Source organism: Boleophthalmus pectinirostris, unplaced genomic scaffold (assembly GCF_026225935.1).
Source record: "Boleophthalmus pectinirostris isolate CB_2022bp ecotype Guang Dong unplaced genomic scaffold, ASM2622593v1 HiC_scaffold_5, whole genome shotgun sequence".
In the NCBI taxonomy this organism is placed as follows: domain Eukaryota; kingdom Metazoa; phylum Chordata; class Actinopteri; order Gobiiformes; family Gobiidae; genus Boleophthalmus; species Boleophthalmus pectinirostris.
In genome coordinates, this window is record NW_026571404.1 from 36,868,316 (window position 1) to 36,882,926 (window position 14,611).

At 41.6% G+C, this 14,611-nt stretch overlaps 1 protein-coding gene across 1 annotated transcript in view; it reads right to left on the reverse strand.

Moving 5' to 3' along the window:
• hectd2 (HECT domain containing 2) overlaps window positions 1–14,611 on the reverse strand; it is a 162,058-nt gene that overhangs the window by 131,090 nt on the left and 16,357 nt on the right. The gene's annotated exons all lie outside the window — the stretch shown is intronic.

Consider the following 14,611-nt stretch of genomic DNA (forward strand, 5'->3'; position numbering starts at 1 on the left):
ACATATCCAAGTGTCCTGGGTCACATTTGAAAAAATTGGATCTGTGTCCTTCAGACTGTCATTAAAAGATCAGATCTAGGAGCCTGGGGGCCAAAACATTGGATTTGGGTCACTTCAGGTTGTAGAATGAACACAGCCATAGTGTCAAGCAGTTGGTTTCCCATAATCCTCAGTAACAATGTGTCTGATTGACTGAAAAAGGCGGCCCTGTCAGTGTCTTCTGTATTCGTTATTACCTGAGAAAACCCATGGAGACGTAATGGCTTCGTCCTGAATGTTTCACAGTGCGGTATTAAACCTCTGAAACACGGCTTGAAGCTCACAGTGAGTCAAGTTTGCGTAATATAGAACCATTAAAACTCCAGCTCGGCCTTTTTCCTCCTAACACAACAAACAGTCTTTCTGTGTGTGCTGCCGTCTGGTTCAGATCTGCACAGCTCTGACCCAAACATGAGGCAGCCCCGAGCCGCAGAGTCTAAGCAGAGGAAGTGACACATCATTACACCTGAGACAAAAACAAGAGCCAGAAGAGACGGCAGGCAGTGAACGCACCACAACGCACAGTGAACACACCACGGCTGCCTCGGTTAAAGCTCACAGTCAGTCTATAAGGAATGTCTTGCCAAACGACACAACAACAGAATGAACTGGAACTGAATTTATGTTTTAGTTGTTTCGCTTTCTCTTTTACCGTCTTGACATTGTATTTGGAGCACAGACTGTATAAAGAAATGGTTGTGACATCACTCCGAGTGTTCAGCTCCAGTCAAATGAAGCTCACCGAGGCCAACAGTTACAGTCGTCCCTCGCTATATCGCGGTTCACCTTTCGCGGTCTCGCTGTTTCGTGGATTTTTTTTGTGCAATTTTGCGTGTCTTTTTTTTTTTTACAGCGTATGACCGCGCATTGTGTTCCTCCCGCTCAGTTTTAGGAGCACATATTAAAGTGTTCCATTTGAAAAAAAATCTGATCTGTGTGGTTCAGACTGTCATTAAAAGATCAGAAACAGAAGCGTAGGGGCCAAAAAATCTGATTTGGGTCACTTCAGGTTGCAGTCTGAACGTAGCCTTAGTGTCAGGCATTTGGTTTCCCATAATCCTCAGTAACAATGTGTCTGATTGACTGAAAAAGGCGGCCCTGTCAGTGTCTTCTGAGAAAATCCATGGAGGTGTAATTGCTTCGTCCTGAATGTTTCATAGTGCAGTATTAAACCTCTTAAACACGTCTTAAAGCTCACAGTGAGTCAAGTTTAGTAACAATGTGTCAGATCTCTCCTGATGGCTAAGGGACTCTTGTGTTCAAAGTGTTCAGCTGCCACATGTACATAAATGTTGGATCTGTATCAGTGTGATTCTGAAGTGCTGTATGTTTGCGAGTTTTCTCTCCGACAAAACCCACAATGTCGGCGAAACGTTCTGCACCGACAAAGTCTCCTGCGGTCGCATCTTAAAGGCAGAGGAAGATGCAACCCATCGCACAAAAAGTTGGACTTCTGGACGCACTGAAGGAAGGGAGAAGTTACGTGCTGTAGCAGAGTCTTGCACCAGGTCGGGTACTCGCAAATAGTTGCTGAAATCAGGACTTAAGAGAGAGAACCAGAAGTCAGTGCAGCGCGATTGGGCTACGGCCGCGTTTACCTTCATGAGGTGTGGACCTGAGCTGGTCCTTTCTCCTGCGAGCCCATCCTGACAATGAGTCCTGGTCCAGTTCTGGTTTAGTCTTGGTTTAGTCCTGGTTTAGTCCTAGTTCAGTCCTGGTTTAGTTTTGGTTCAGTCTGTGGCATATGCAGTGCAAAAGTTTGATATAATGTCGGGTTAGCGGGTGGGTGCGGTGCTGTGTGGTGCAGGACTCTGAGCTGTAGGCTCCATTACGGAATAAATGAATCTTGAGTTTGTTACATAAAGAACGAAAATAACAAAAGGACGACAGCAGCAATAAGTTTTAAGAAGAATACAAAAAGATCTGTAAGTGTCCTGTGTGAGGAAAGTGTATAAAGGTTGTGGTGAGGGGTTTTACAGCCTTAAAACAGATATAATCATTGTAAAATATAAAGCTGACTACTTCGCGGATTTCACCTATTGAGGGTTATTTTTAGAAAGTAAAACCCCCGTGATAAACGAGGGACCAGTGTATAGGGTAAATTTGGAGTTGAGTTCAACACCAGGATCATGTGCAGCTGGTTAATATGAATATTTTCAGACCAAAATGACGAGGCTCACGGCAGCAGTAACAAAGACGAGCAAATTTCTCAATACAAAGTAAACTGGAGCCAGAGTCAAGTAGTTGAAGTACAGCAGGAAGTGAGCAGAAGTAGAGCAGAGAAGTATAATTAAATCATTTAGAATTATCTCCAAATAATTCTGTTTTCCCTTCACTTCTGTCTGTTTGAAACATGGTTGTTGCGGCTGTGTTTTTTTACTACTCTTTACTGGTCACTGAGCAAACTGCAGCAACTGCGGTTCTGATTGTTCCATTAACTCGTGTTGTTTTTCCTTTCTACGGAGGCCTGGAGGCACATGTGGAGAACTTGGTGTTCTACTCTTACACCAGAGAGGCCGGTGTGTTGTTTTAGAGGTTTGTGCACGCATACTGAGGGCCACAGCCGGCTCCAACCACAGATCTATAGTTCTGTGGCTCAAACATCGCTGAATAAACTCATATTGTCATTCATGGGAATCGAAGATGTGCAGCGATTCTACAAGAGTGCGTATGTGCAGCAGAGGACGACAACAGTAGTGCTAAGTGTTTAAAAAGAACTCACTTTTAGTGACAAATCATTACCTGGTCCCTGAAGGGTTGATCAGGTTTTGTATTCACCCTGTGTGTCTGTGTGTCTGTCCACCCACGATAATTCTGCCATTTATGGACCGATTGTCACCAAATTTGGTACGTGGGTCAAGCCCTCGTGCCCGACAAAAAAAAAAAGCTTGCAGACGATCCGAGGTCATTTGAGGTCACACGGGTCAATTGAAAGGTCACGCCATTATAAAGGATAGGCAATTTTGGCAATTTGTGAACCATCTGCGGCCTAAAATATTCACCCAATCATCACAAAAGTTGGCACACACATAACCGAGGTATGGACTGGGCTCCTCATAATCTGCTTCTGTGGTGATGAACTGCCCCCACCGATGCCTCATCGGGGGACCTGGTTACTATCGCTGTTTGTGCTTGTTTTTTTGTAGCTTTTGTAAAGATTAGATGTTAGTTGGAAATTCAGGCCAGTATTTAACGAAACAGTGAGTGAGTTTCAGGGGGAGTTTGTGTGGAGGATCTGGACGGGGCAGTGGAGTGAGCGGCCGGAGAAGAGACTGTCTCCTCCGTGTGTTTATGACGACAATGTCACAGGAATAACAGCACCATTTCACAAGTGTGTGTGTTTCTGTAGAACTATCACACATGTGTGGAGGAACATGTGTGTGTCTGGACCTACTCCACTTCAGGAAATACAGGACATTTGCTCAGGAAGACGTGGTTTTGATTTGCATCTGTGAGAGAGATAATGTGCTGTGCTAACGCCTGGCTGTGTTTATAAGGAGACGTTTGTGACACATAAGGCTTTATTATTATAAGTGCACCTGTCGGAGCAGTGCACCTGTCTGACCAGTGCACCTGTCTGACCAGTGCACCTGTCTGACCAGTGCACTCTTGTTGTTAGTGATTGTACATTTAGTGTAGCAAGTGCATTAGACACATGACAGTTCTACACATGTGCATTACACATGTGTAGAACTGTCATGTGTCTCTCATGTGCTTTCTAGATGCATTACAGTTTAATCATTAAGAAGGCTCAGCTGCATAATAATATGTAGACCTAGAAACAAATATCCCTGTTTGTACAAAGAGGGTGTCATATACTAGCCTGATTCATCAACTGGTTTCACTTCGTAGAAACTGTCTGACCTCACAGTGTTAGAATTTGTTCACTCGACAGTAGGTGGGTACTTTTTTTTCATTTAACCAATTGCTGTTATTTGGTCGTGACGTATGTAAAGCACCGCTAACAGGACTAACTGGTATATTCAGCTTTTTTCAAATCCCGTAAGAAGAAGGACAATAACGTCTTTCCCCTTGATGAAATCCACCAAACATTCTCTTTGTTCCGGCTTTAAATCCTCGATCTCAGGAATTGTTGACAACACAGAATATATAGCTCTTCACTGATTGACTGGTGCCTGAACTTGCACTTCCAGGGTTTTAGTGAACCATCTATTGTATTCTGATTCCTGATCTAGTTCGGAAAAGGAATGAAATTGAGCGGAGGCACTAGGTGGTGCCAGCCTCACTAGTCAAATACAGCCCAATATACAAATATGAATAAACTATATAAGTTTAGGTCTGTCTAATCCAGGGATGCGCAATACGTCGATCGCGATCTACCAGTCGATCGTCAAGGTCGTGTGGGTAGATCGCCGTGTCTCGTCTCGGACTCGCGTTTGGACTCGGTCTTGTCTCTCACTCGAGGTCTGACACTCAACAAGTGTGATCATATTTCATTACGGCCGCTGCTGTTGGTAATAAACTTGTAGCGGGTGCAGGAGCGTGTGGGGCGTCTCAGTGCAGCCTGTGCGCTCATTTGAAACCCGCGGAGACTCTACGGCACATCACAAACACACACGCTCCCTATGCACGGCTCGTCTGCAACAGCGTGTGCCCTCGTGTACCAGCGTGCATCACAGGGCAGGTTCAACTTCCTAAACATCCTACCTGTCCATCTGCCTCACGTCAGCACGCCGCCCCTCGCCTTTTCACGCTCTCGCTCCTTCCTGCGTACAGCGAACACAAGCCCCTCCCACAGTGCGGCTGATTAGAAGAACAAGACCAAACGTGAAGCAAAAACCAGTCTAAATTTGTGTTCCAGTGTTGGCACAAAGCAGGTCTACAGCATAGAGCGGATCTACAGAACAGACCTACTGCCACATTTGGCTGAAGTTTGTCTAACAAAAGTGCACAAATGCATCTGTGTTTGTCACGATGTGCGTTTGGTTTGGTAAACGTGCAGAGGCTGGTAAATATCACTGCAAAACCAGAAAAGAATGAAACTCCAGTTTGGAACTTTAAAAAACAGGTTTAAAAATCTTACTTCACTTTTTTCACAGTTTTGTGTAAAGTGCCAGAGGAAGTTCTCTTAAAGAAGAGGTTCTCAAACTGTGGGTGAGGGTCCAAAAAAGGGGCACAGAGTGTTTCAGTGCAGTTTGCTTGGCTTTGTATTAGGTAGATCATTTTGACTTGGTCATTTTGTAAGTAGCTCACATGCTGAAAAAGTGTGAGCGCCCCTGGTCTAATCTGACTCCAGAATGGTTCAGTATACATACAATTAAAGTGAGTAAAGACAAATATACTCATTTGCAATGTAGTTTGCGTAAAAAGTGGTTATCGACTAAATCTTGTCTGCTTGCCTGCCCATAAAAGTCACGGCACACTACAGATATATAGAGTGTATGATCTGGAGTGATTTGTGCAGAGGAGGGAGGAGAGTCGTGCCAATGAGTAACATGAAAACTATGAACCCTCCTTATCAGCCTCTTATATTTAAACACGTTATACAGCGTCAGTTCATCTGCACACAGCACATGCACATGACACTGTGTTCCTCTCTTTGTCCGGCCACAGCTCTGAGCACAAACATTTTTGCACTTGCTGTAATCACCGGAGGATGCCTGAGATCTGACGCGTGAAGGGCGTTACCGTGGCGATCCAATGGGACTCGCAAAAGCGCGTTGAACCCGCGGACAAAACTACTTCAGCAACTTTTCTTCTGCACACAAACATGCAAATCTGTACAATATAAGTAGACCTGTCACAATAAAAAAAAAAAAAATCGACGAGCGATATACTGAAAAACTCTTCTACATAATGTTAAAAAATCATTTGCTGCAATAAATACAGAGCAGAATTAAGTTTGTATCTATAATGAGTCATGGAGATGTGATTAATTTGCCAGGAATATTCCACATTATGGCATTAAACTTTTCTATCTATGAAGAGAAGGACGTGAAGTGAGGCAACCAGGCTAAGTTACAAGTCACTTTGGGGAGATTCTCACACGAAGTTTGCATGTTCTTCGATGTCGTTTTTATGGAAGATAATTTGTTCCATCAGATTTTCAATTTTAAATGCCGTCGAATTTCTCACTTTGATATTTTTATCTCTGAAACAAGATGTTTGAATTCTTTTTATTCTGAATTTTAGCTGCTGAAATTTTAAGGGTAAATTTTCAAAGTGTTTAAAATTCAATATAAAAAAAAAAATCGCCTTTTAAATATTCTGCACAAATATTTTCAAGCTTTCAAATTCAACAGTCAAAATTCAGAGAAAAAAATGTGCAGGAAAGAGCCAAGATGCCAAGGCAGAAGTAATCGATTCAAAGTGATCCCATCTAATTTAGTAACAAACAAAAATGGTGCAGTGAAGCGATCTGATCGGATTCTAGTCAGAATTAGTCTCATCCAAACCTCATCTCTTTTATTTCTTAAGTGTAAACTCCGCCCACAGATAAGAACAGCCAGTAGGAAACAGCCTCTCTCCTCCTCATCATGGATCTATAATAAAGGGTAAGGGTTAGGGTTAGGACAAGCCCCTTCCCCTCTGTCCCGGCTCCACACAGACTAGTGGCCACTCCAGGTACTGCAGCTCCCAGAAGCTTGGGCCCAAGCAGAATTCTACCATAGAAGTTTGTAAAACTCCTCAGTCGTCCAGGTAGAATCCATGGCAAAAGGAATTTCAATTTGTCAACTGGACAAAAGTTTATTTGAGATAAACTCGCTTCGACCAAATAAACCTTTGTCCAGTTGACAAATTGAAACTTCTCCTTTTGCACAGAAGCACATAGAAGCACAATGCATTTTGGGAATTCAAACTGTCCGTGTTCAGCTGACAGGGCATCCACAACTTTCACAAAGATCAGATGTTGTAGAGATTCTTTTCTATTTTCACAACATAAACTTTTTAATTTTTTTAAATCCTCAAAGTGCCTAAAAGTAAATTCTGTAAGACTTAGCCGCGCTCTGAGTCTAGCGGAAAAGAAAAAAATGATTTTTGGGCCCACGCATCGATGAGCACAAGCTACGGAAAACAATACAACGCCATCTTGGGTTCACCTTCAGATTTGATTATAGTTCTGTGTCCTCAGTCACATGATCGATTGCCTCTGCCTTGGCATCTTGGATCTTTGCTTCCAATTTATCACTGCAAATTTTACACCATGAATTTTGACTGTTGAATTTGAGAGCTTGAAAATACTGTATGTGCTGAATATTTAAAAGGTGATTTTTTTTATTCTGAATGTGAAACATACCAGAGTACTAAAATAAAATCAGCAACAAAAAATCAGAATAAAAATAATTCAAACATGTTTTTTCAGAGTTAAAACAAAATTAAGTGAGAAATTCAGCAGTACCATATTTTTCAGACTTTAAGTCGTTCTGGAGTAAAAGTCGGACCAGCCAAAAAATGTGTAATGAAGAAGAAAAAACATATATAAGTCGCACTTTTTGAGGAAATTTATTTTATAAAATCAGGGACCAGGAACCGACATTTCATCTTGAAATGCAAGCTATAGTAATAATAACAAGGGAATAAAGAACCACAGGCTGAATAAGCCTTAATATGTTAACGTCACATATCAACAGTTCTTCAGATAAACTATAACATAAACAACAGAACATAAGTTCAAACTGTCCATCTCACTCCAAATCACTAAATCCATTGAATCCACTGAATTCTTCATTCTCTGTGTCACTTCTGAACGACTCCGTGCAACTTATCCCGGGAGTCCAGGCTTTGTCATCCAGTGACTTCCAGAAAAGTTGCATGGTGCATCCTCCCAGTTGCCGTGAAGCTGTGTTCTCCATCTTCACTTTCTGTCAGTCCCTCACAAGTTTCTCGCTCACTCCAAACTTTCTTTCTGCTGCTCAATTATCGTTTTCTGCTGCAGATTTCACTACTTGCAGCAGGTCAGTGGCTTTTTCTGCAGGAGATATGCGCAGAAAACTGATACACAAGCCTAGAGCCTCTCGCGGCTGTCAGTCTGAAAATGTTAATATACAAGCCTTACTGGAGTATAAGTCGCAGGAAACACCCAAACCATGAAAAAAGTGTGACTTATAGTCCGAAAAAATATTTAAAATTTAAAATCTAATGGAAAAACTTATTCAACTTAATGCTATTTAGGTATGTTTAAAGCCACACTATGGAATATCAAATGTCCAGTGACTAATCCACGTTGGTTGAGTTGTTAATACTAAACATTGTTAAAGGTCCTACAGAGCACAAAACTGACTCTTGTGAGTGTTAACCCTGTTTGATTAACACTTTAATATTAGTCTGTCTGTATTCCCAATGCTCTGTTCCAACTTGTGATGTCATGAAGTGGTAGTTTTCCAGTCGACGGCTCTTGTATCTATTAGGTTTAGTTCAGTAGAGATTGGTGATTCCGGTGCTGAAATCATCCAAATAATTCTAGTGAAGGTGTGGAGTTTAAAAACACAGTGGAGCACTTCCTGTATCACCACATGACATCACAAAGTGGAATTGAGTATTTTCTGTTTGAGAGAAGAGCTCAGTCTAAAGGTGCAGGTTTCCGTGTTAAACTCCAGCCATGTTTGTGACGAGGAAACTACATTAGAGCAGATCAGAAAATACGGCATTTAAAAAGTATTTTCGATAATGATGTGACAAAATAAAAAAATGTACAGCAGTAAACTCAGTACTATCTGGTATGTGTCATTTCACTTTCATGTTTTGGCTGTAAATCATTTGTAATGGGGTGTCTGATTCCAGTAAAAGGAGCAGCCGTCCCTGTAGTGCTGACCTCGCCTGCTGTGTCAGTGCTGCGGTTCCTCTCGTGGCCTCCAGGGGACCGGGGCCCGTCCAGCTGCGAGGCTCATGAGCTCATCACGTACACAGGGGCCAAAAACATGTCTCTGGATGAAAAGGTGAAGGAAGGATAACCCTACAGATCACATTTTGTTCAAATTTTAGCCAAACCGTGACAGAATTGATATATTCAGTGGAATATATGTTTTCTCATTGGAATATATGTTCTTTTCTGTGACAGAGGATGTTGCGGCTGATGGTGAGTCTGGTCTGTGCGTGTCGCGTTGGAGACGGTTCGTGTTTTAACTTTTCAGAGATTATGGACCTGGCTCCACTGCATGTGTGTATTTCGCCGTACGCGAGCATAATAACTGCAACTTTTGGACGCGTACCTTTGAGAATGCATGGAAAGTGAAGGAGGGCGGTGCGCGTGTGGAGCAGCACGTCCTGCGCACGTAAATTTCAGAACATAGGATCCGTCCTATTTTTTGACACTCTACGCGAGCACAGGCGCGTGTCCCAATCAAAATCCACAGAGAGCATTGAATCTTTGGTTGTATTTGTGTGTTTACCATCAGCACAACGTGCTCCTGGGGCAGTTCTGTGTCGTGTGAAAGAGCCCAGGTCCAGAAATAATGTTAATAAGTGCTTTAAAATTAACTTCTGAAATCCTGGCATTTGCCGTGGTGAGTCTGTACAGAAGGTAAATACAAGCCTGTTCAGGTGTTAGTTTCACTGTGGACCTGATTCAAGCGGCTAAACACGCCCAGTCAAGTTTAATTTTTGATCTTTCCCACTGACAAACACAGAGTCAGTGCTGTGGCAAGGCAAGGCAAGGCAAGTTTATTTGTATAGCACAATTCGTACACAAAGTAATTCAAAGTGCTTTACAGAATAAGAAATACATTAAAATCATAATAAAAACAAATCAAAACATAAATAATCATGAAGATTAAAATTAAAAAAGAGAGACATAAATTGGAGAGAAGAGTGCGGAATGAAAACCTTTCAGTTATATTGCACAGTTAAACAGAAATGTTTTGAGTCTGGATTTAAACAGCGTCACAGAAGAGTCTGTCTCACATGTTCAGACTGTTCCAGGTTTTAGCTGCATGAACCTGAAACTCTGACTCCCCTTGTTTAGTCGTGACTCTGGGCACCAGCAGGAGTTGGTCCCTGAGCTCCTCAGAGTGTGAGATGTTCATATGACACTAACATGTCACAGATGGACTTTGGTGCTCGGCCATGGAGAGACTTGTACAAGCAGAGCTGCTTTAAAGTCTCTGAGGCACAGGAGCCAGTGCAGAGACCTGAGCACAGGACTTATGTGCTCGTACTTCCTAGTTCGAGTCAGGACCCGAGCTGCAGCGTTCTGGATGTTCTGCAGCGTCTCACAGCTCGTTTGGAGAGACCAGTGAGCAGAACATTACAGTATCTCACCTACTGGAGACAAACGCATGGATAAGTTTCTCCAAGTCTGATTTAGACAGTAAACCTTTGATTTTTGCTCTGTTTTTTAGATGGTAAAAGGCTGCAGATGTTATTGATTTTATGTGGCTGTTAAAGTTCAAGTCTGAGTCCATTATTACCCCGAGATTTCTTGCCTGATTTGAAGGTTTTAGAGAGAGAGACTGGAGGTGAACTGCTGACACTGTCCCTTTGTTTCTGTGGACCAAACACTATGACTTCAGTCTTGTCAGAGTTTAGCTGGAGAAAGTTGTTTTGCATCCACACACTGATCTGTTGGATGCAGTGACCAAGTGAGTCCACTGGTCCATAGTCTCCTGCTGCCAGAGAGACGTAGATCTGAGTGTCGTCTGCATAGTTGTGGTAGGACACATTATTGCTGCTTATTAACTGGCCTAATGGCAGCATGTAGAGATTGAACAACAGGGGGCCAAGGATTGACCCCTGAGGCACCCCACAGGTCAGGGCCATGTGATCTGAGACACAGTTTCCAATTTCAACAAAATACTTCCTGTCTTCTAGATAGGACTTGAACCAGTTTAGTACAGTACCAGAGATGCCCACCCAGTCCTCTAGTCTCTGTAAGAGGATCCCATGATCGACAGTGTCAAAAGCAGCACTCAGATCTAACAGGATCAAGACTGAGACTTTGCCTGCATCAGTGTTCAGGCGGATGTCATTTGTCACCTTGATAAGAGCAGTCTCAGTGCTGTGGTGGGCTCTAAAACCTGACTGGAAAACATCAAAGGAGTTGTTCATTTGGAGAAAGTTCGTAAGCTGTTGGTAAACAGCTTTTTCAAGGACTTTGCCAAAAAACGGCAGATTTGAGATGGGTCGGAAATTGTTCAGTACTGTGGCATCAAGACTGCTCTTCTTTAGGAGAGGCTTAATGACCGCAGTTTTCGTGTGCGTGTACGTCCTTCTGCAGCTGCCGGTGGAGCCGCTCTCGCTTTGACGTGAGGCTGTGGTTTCGCAAGGTTACACACATAAACACTGATGTTTTGGTAATACGGTAATACCGTATACCATGGTAAAATCCTGAGACAGTATCACGGTAGACACAGACAGTCAGTCTGCAACCTGCCGAAGCTTGAATGCATATTTAACGACGACTTCCAAGAAATTTCCCGCTTTCCGTTCCGGTCGGGACAAGTGTGAGTCCATGTGCACAGTGTACATAGCAGCACATATGTTTCTGTGTCCAGTGGGAAAAAGTTTTACCAGGTGAGAGTCGCTCAACGTCGATGACGAGGCCCCACCTCCCTCCCCCCGTACAGTGTAAATGGTAAATGGTTCTATAGCGCTTTTCCACCTTCAAGGCACTCAAAGCACTTTACAACAAGGAACCACTCACCCATTCACACACACATTAATACACCAGTGTACACAGACACTGTGGGCAAGGTGGGTTAAGTGTCTTGCCCAAGGACAGTAGCTTGTGCTCATCGATGCGTGGGCCCAACGGCAGCATTCATCTGTGGGAGCTGGAATCACACCAGCCAACCTGTGGGTCAGTGGATCTGACCGCTCAACCTGTGATGTTTATGTCGAGAGCTGGATTCGAACCGCCAACCTTCAGATCAGTGGGTGAATGCTCTACCAACTGAGCTACTGCCGCCCTGGTTTTGAAAAATGCAAATATGGTCACACTAACCTGTATTCCACTGAGTCATGTCTTTTAATCTGACAGAAGTTGAACGGCATCAGCAACACAAGAGCTGTTTTTTTTCTTCGCTTAGTTTATGCAAATGAGCCATGTGGTTTTAAGTTTTGTTTCTGTGAGAGTTGCGCAAATCTGCATTAAACACATTATAATGTCAAACGGGCTGATGTGGCTCTAGAGTGGTTACAGTTTATATGTCGTAAAGTTGAATTTATTTATGCAGATTAGTAGTGCAGATAGTCATAATAATGATGATCATTTTAATATAAAAACTTTAATGATTAATCAATAATCGATCGTTAATCCTCCCGACGATCGATTAAGAAAATTTAATCGAATGCCCGTCCCTAATGCTGATACGTTGGTTCAAGCGTCATTACACTAAAGAGCAAGCAAAAGAGATGAGGAATACAAACAAGCAAGCAAACAGAAATTATCGAAAAGTTATCGAGCTCGTTAAAAGTTACCGTACGATTAACTGATTTATTGATGATGGTTACAGGCCGAGACACGAGCACAATAAATCTTCTTAAAATCCATCTGAGCGGAAAGCACAGACATTTTTCTAGCCCAAAAGTTCTTTCCACTTTTCAAACTAAAATTAATCTTTTCAAATGCAAAGCAGTCTGTATTTCTGCTGCGACGGAGTCAAACGTTTATTTGTTTTGGTTCATTTGGGAGCTTCACCTTTAACTCTGGCTCAAAACACAGCCCTGCTCGGTGGTTTTTAATGTGAGTGGTTTTAGATGGATTATTTGGAGCTTGTAAACTCACTACTATCTGTGTGTAAAGTGCGGACAGACATGTGAGTTTAACTGCGCACCAGGAGGAAGCAGGTGCGAGCGCTGAGGAAAGGCCGAGACGGGACGAATGGAGAGAGGGATTAACAGAAATGTGTCTGTGGTTCTGTCCCTCTGAGGTCTTCACTGCTCCCCCCTTTCACATCTGTTGTGATAAACGCCTCTATTTAGTCGTTCCGGTGTGAGATAGAATTTTGACCCCATAGTATTTTGACCCCGGGGTTTTTTCTTTAGTAGTTACTTATATGATCATTATTTCTCATGTAGTTTACTTATATATTATACATTTCTACATATTCACTTTCTTTTAAGGTATTTTAAGGAATGTTTTGATGGAGAATGACTTGGTATTTTGTGTAAATGTAACACACTATTGTTAAAATTGCATATACATAACAATCTTGTCACTTTTTATACTGTATTTTACAAAGACTTTAAACACATGTAATTTTAAGTGAAGTTATTGATGACAGAAACCATTTAACAAATCTTCTCCTATCATCTATTTAACTTCTGGGCTCAGTCAAGCAGAAGTAAACAACAAGGCCAAAAATTCAAGTTAATTCATCTGATATAAAAATGTATTGAACAGATACATATGTACTCTAGTTTATGAAACTGTTGACCTTTTTTCTGTACCATTTTTGGTTCTAAAGTTACATACGTTTTAAACAGACCATGTATGAAACATGGAACAAAAATGATTTCCCAAATAAATGGATGTATTTCATCATATCTTGGGTTATTCCATCTTTGAACTGTTGATGAAGGTACATGATTTTTCAAAAAAAAAAATTTAAAATGATAAAAATTTGCTTGGAAGGACTGACATTTTATAGAAATAGTTTCCTTTCATTTTGAAGTAATATTAAAGTATTTGGAAGAAAAAAGCTGACAAATTATGCAAAAATCCTGCACCTTCTACTTGTTTGTACAATTTTCCCTCTGTTACTTTTCCTTCTGTTACCATGACCTTTCTTAATAAAAAATCTCATGACTCAAAAAGTAAGAGGTTTTTCAACCTAATCTTGTACCATATGGTAGAAAACTATATGAAGCAAATATTCAAACCAGTTTGTTAAGGATATGGAAGTGAGAACCAAGAGTTATCACTGTTTGGATTTATTGACCAAAAAGTGCTGCATATTTCATTCCCTCCGTTACCGACATGAGTTTTTAAAATTTTTGTCAACAACTTGAAAGAATATCACAGGTTTAACTTGACCCTGTTGGAGTGTAACTCTTTCCTACATTCTGATACTTTACTTATTTCAATAGTCCCTCTAGTTTCTGAATAAGAGACATTTGAATGTCAAAAATCTGCCCGTTTCCCTCCGTTACCACTTGACCAGACCCTGCTCTATTGATCAGCTCTGTCTATTTGAACAAGATTCCAAATCATTACACATCACTTTGATTACCTAACTCATTAATTTCAGTAAAACGTGTTTAAACAACTAAGTCATTTTTAACATTTAAAAGTTATAATCAACATAAAAAAATCTTCTGAGTTCTTCAAAAAACACTTTTAAATATGTCAGTATGTTTTAATTTGCAGATATAGTATTAATTAGGAATGGGCATGATTAGTCGATTAATCGATAACTGATCATTAAGAATTTAATTGATTACATTTTTAATTGACAAACCGAATGTAGGTTGCTGTGCGTAGCGTAGGGTGACCAAACGTCCATGTCCGGGGACAAACGGGGGTCCGGACATGTGTCTCTCTGCACTCAGAAGGAGCGAGCAGACACAGACAGTCTGTCAGTCTGCAACACGCCGAAGCACAAATGCGCATTTAACGATGACTTGTACAAGAAATTCTACGCTTTCCGTTCCGGTCGGGATAAGTGGGAGGCCA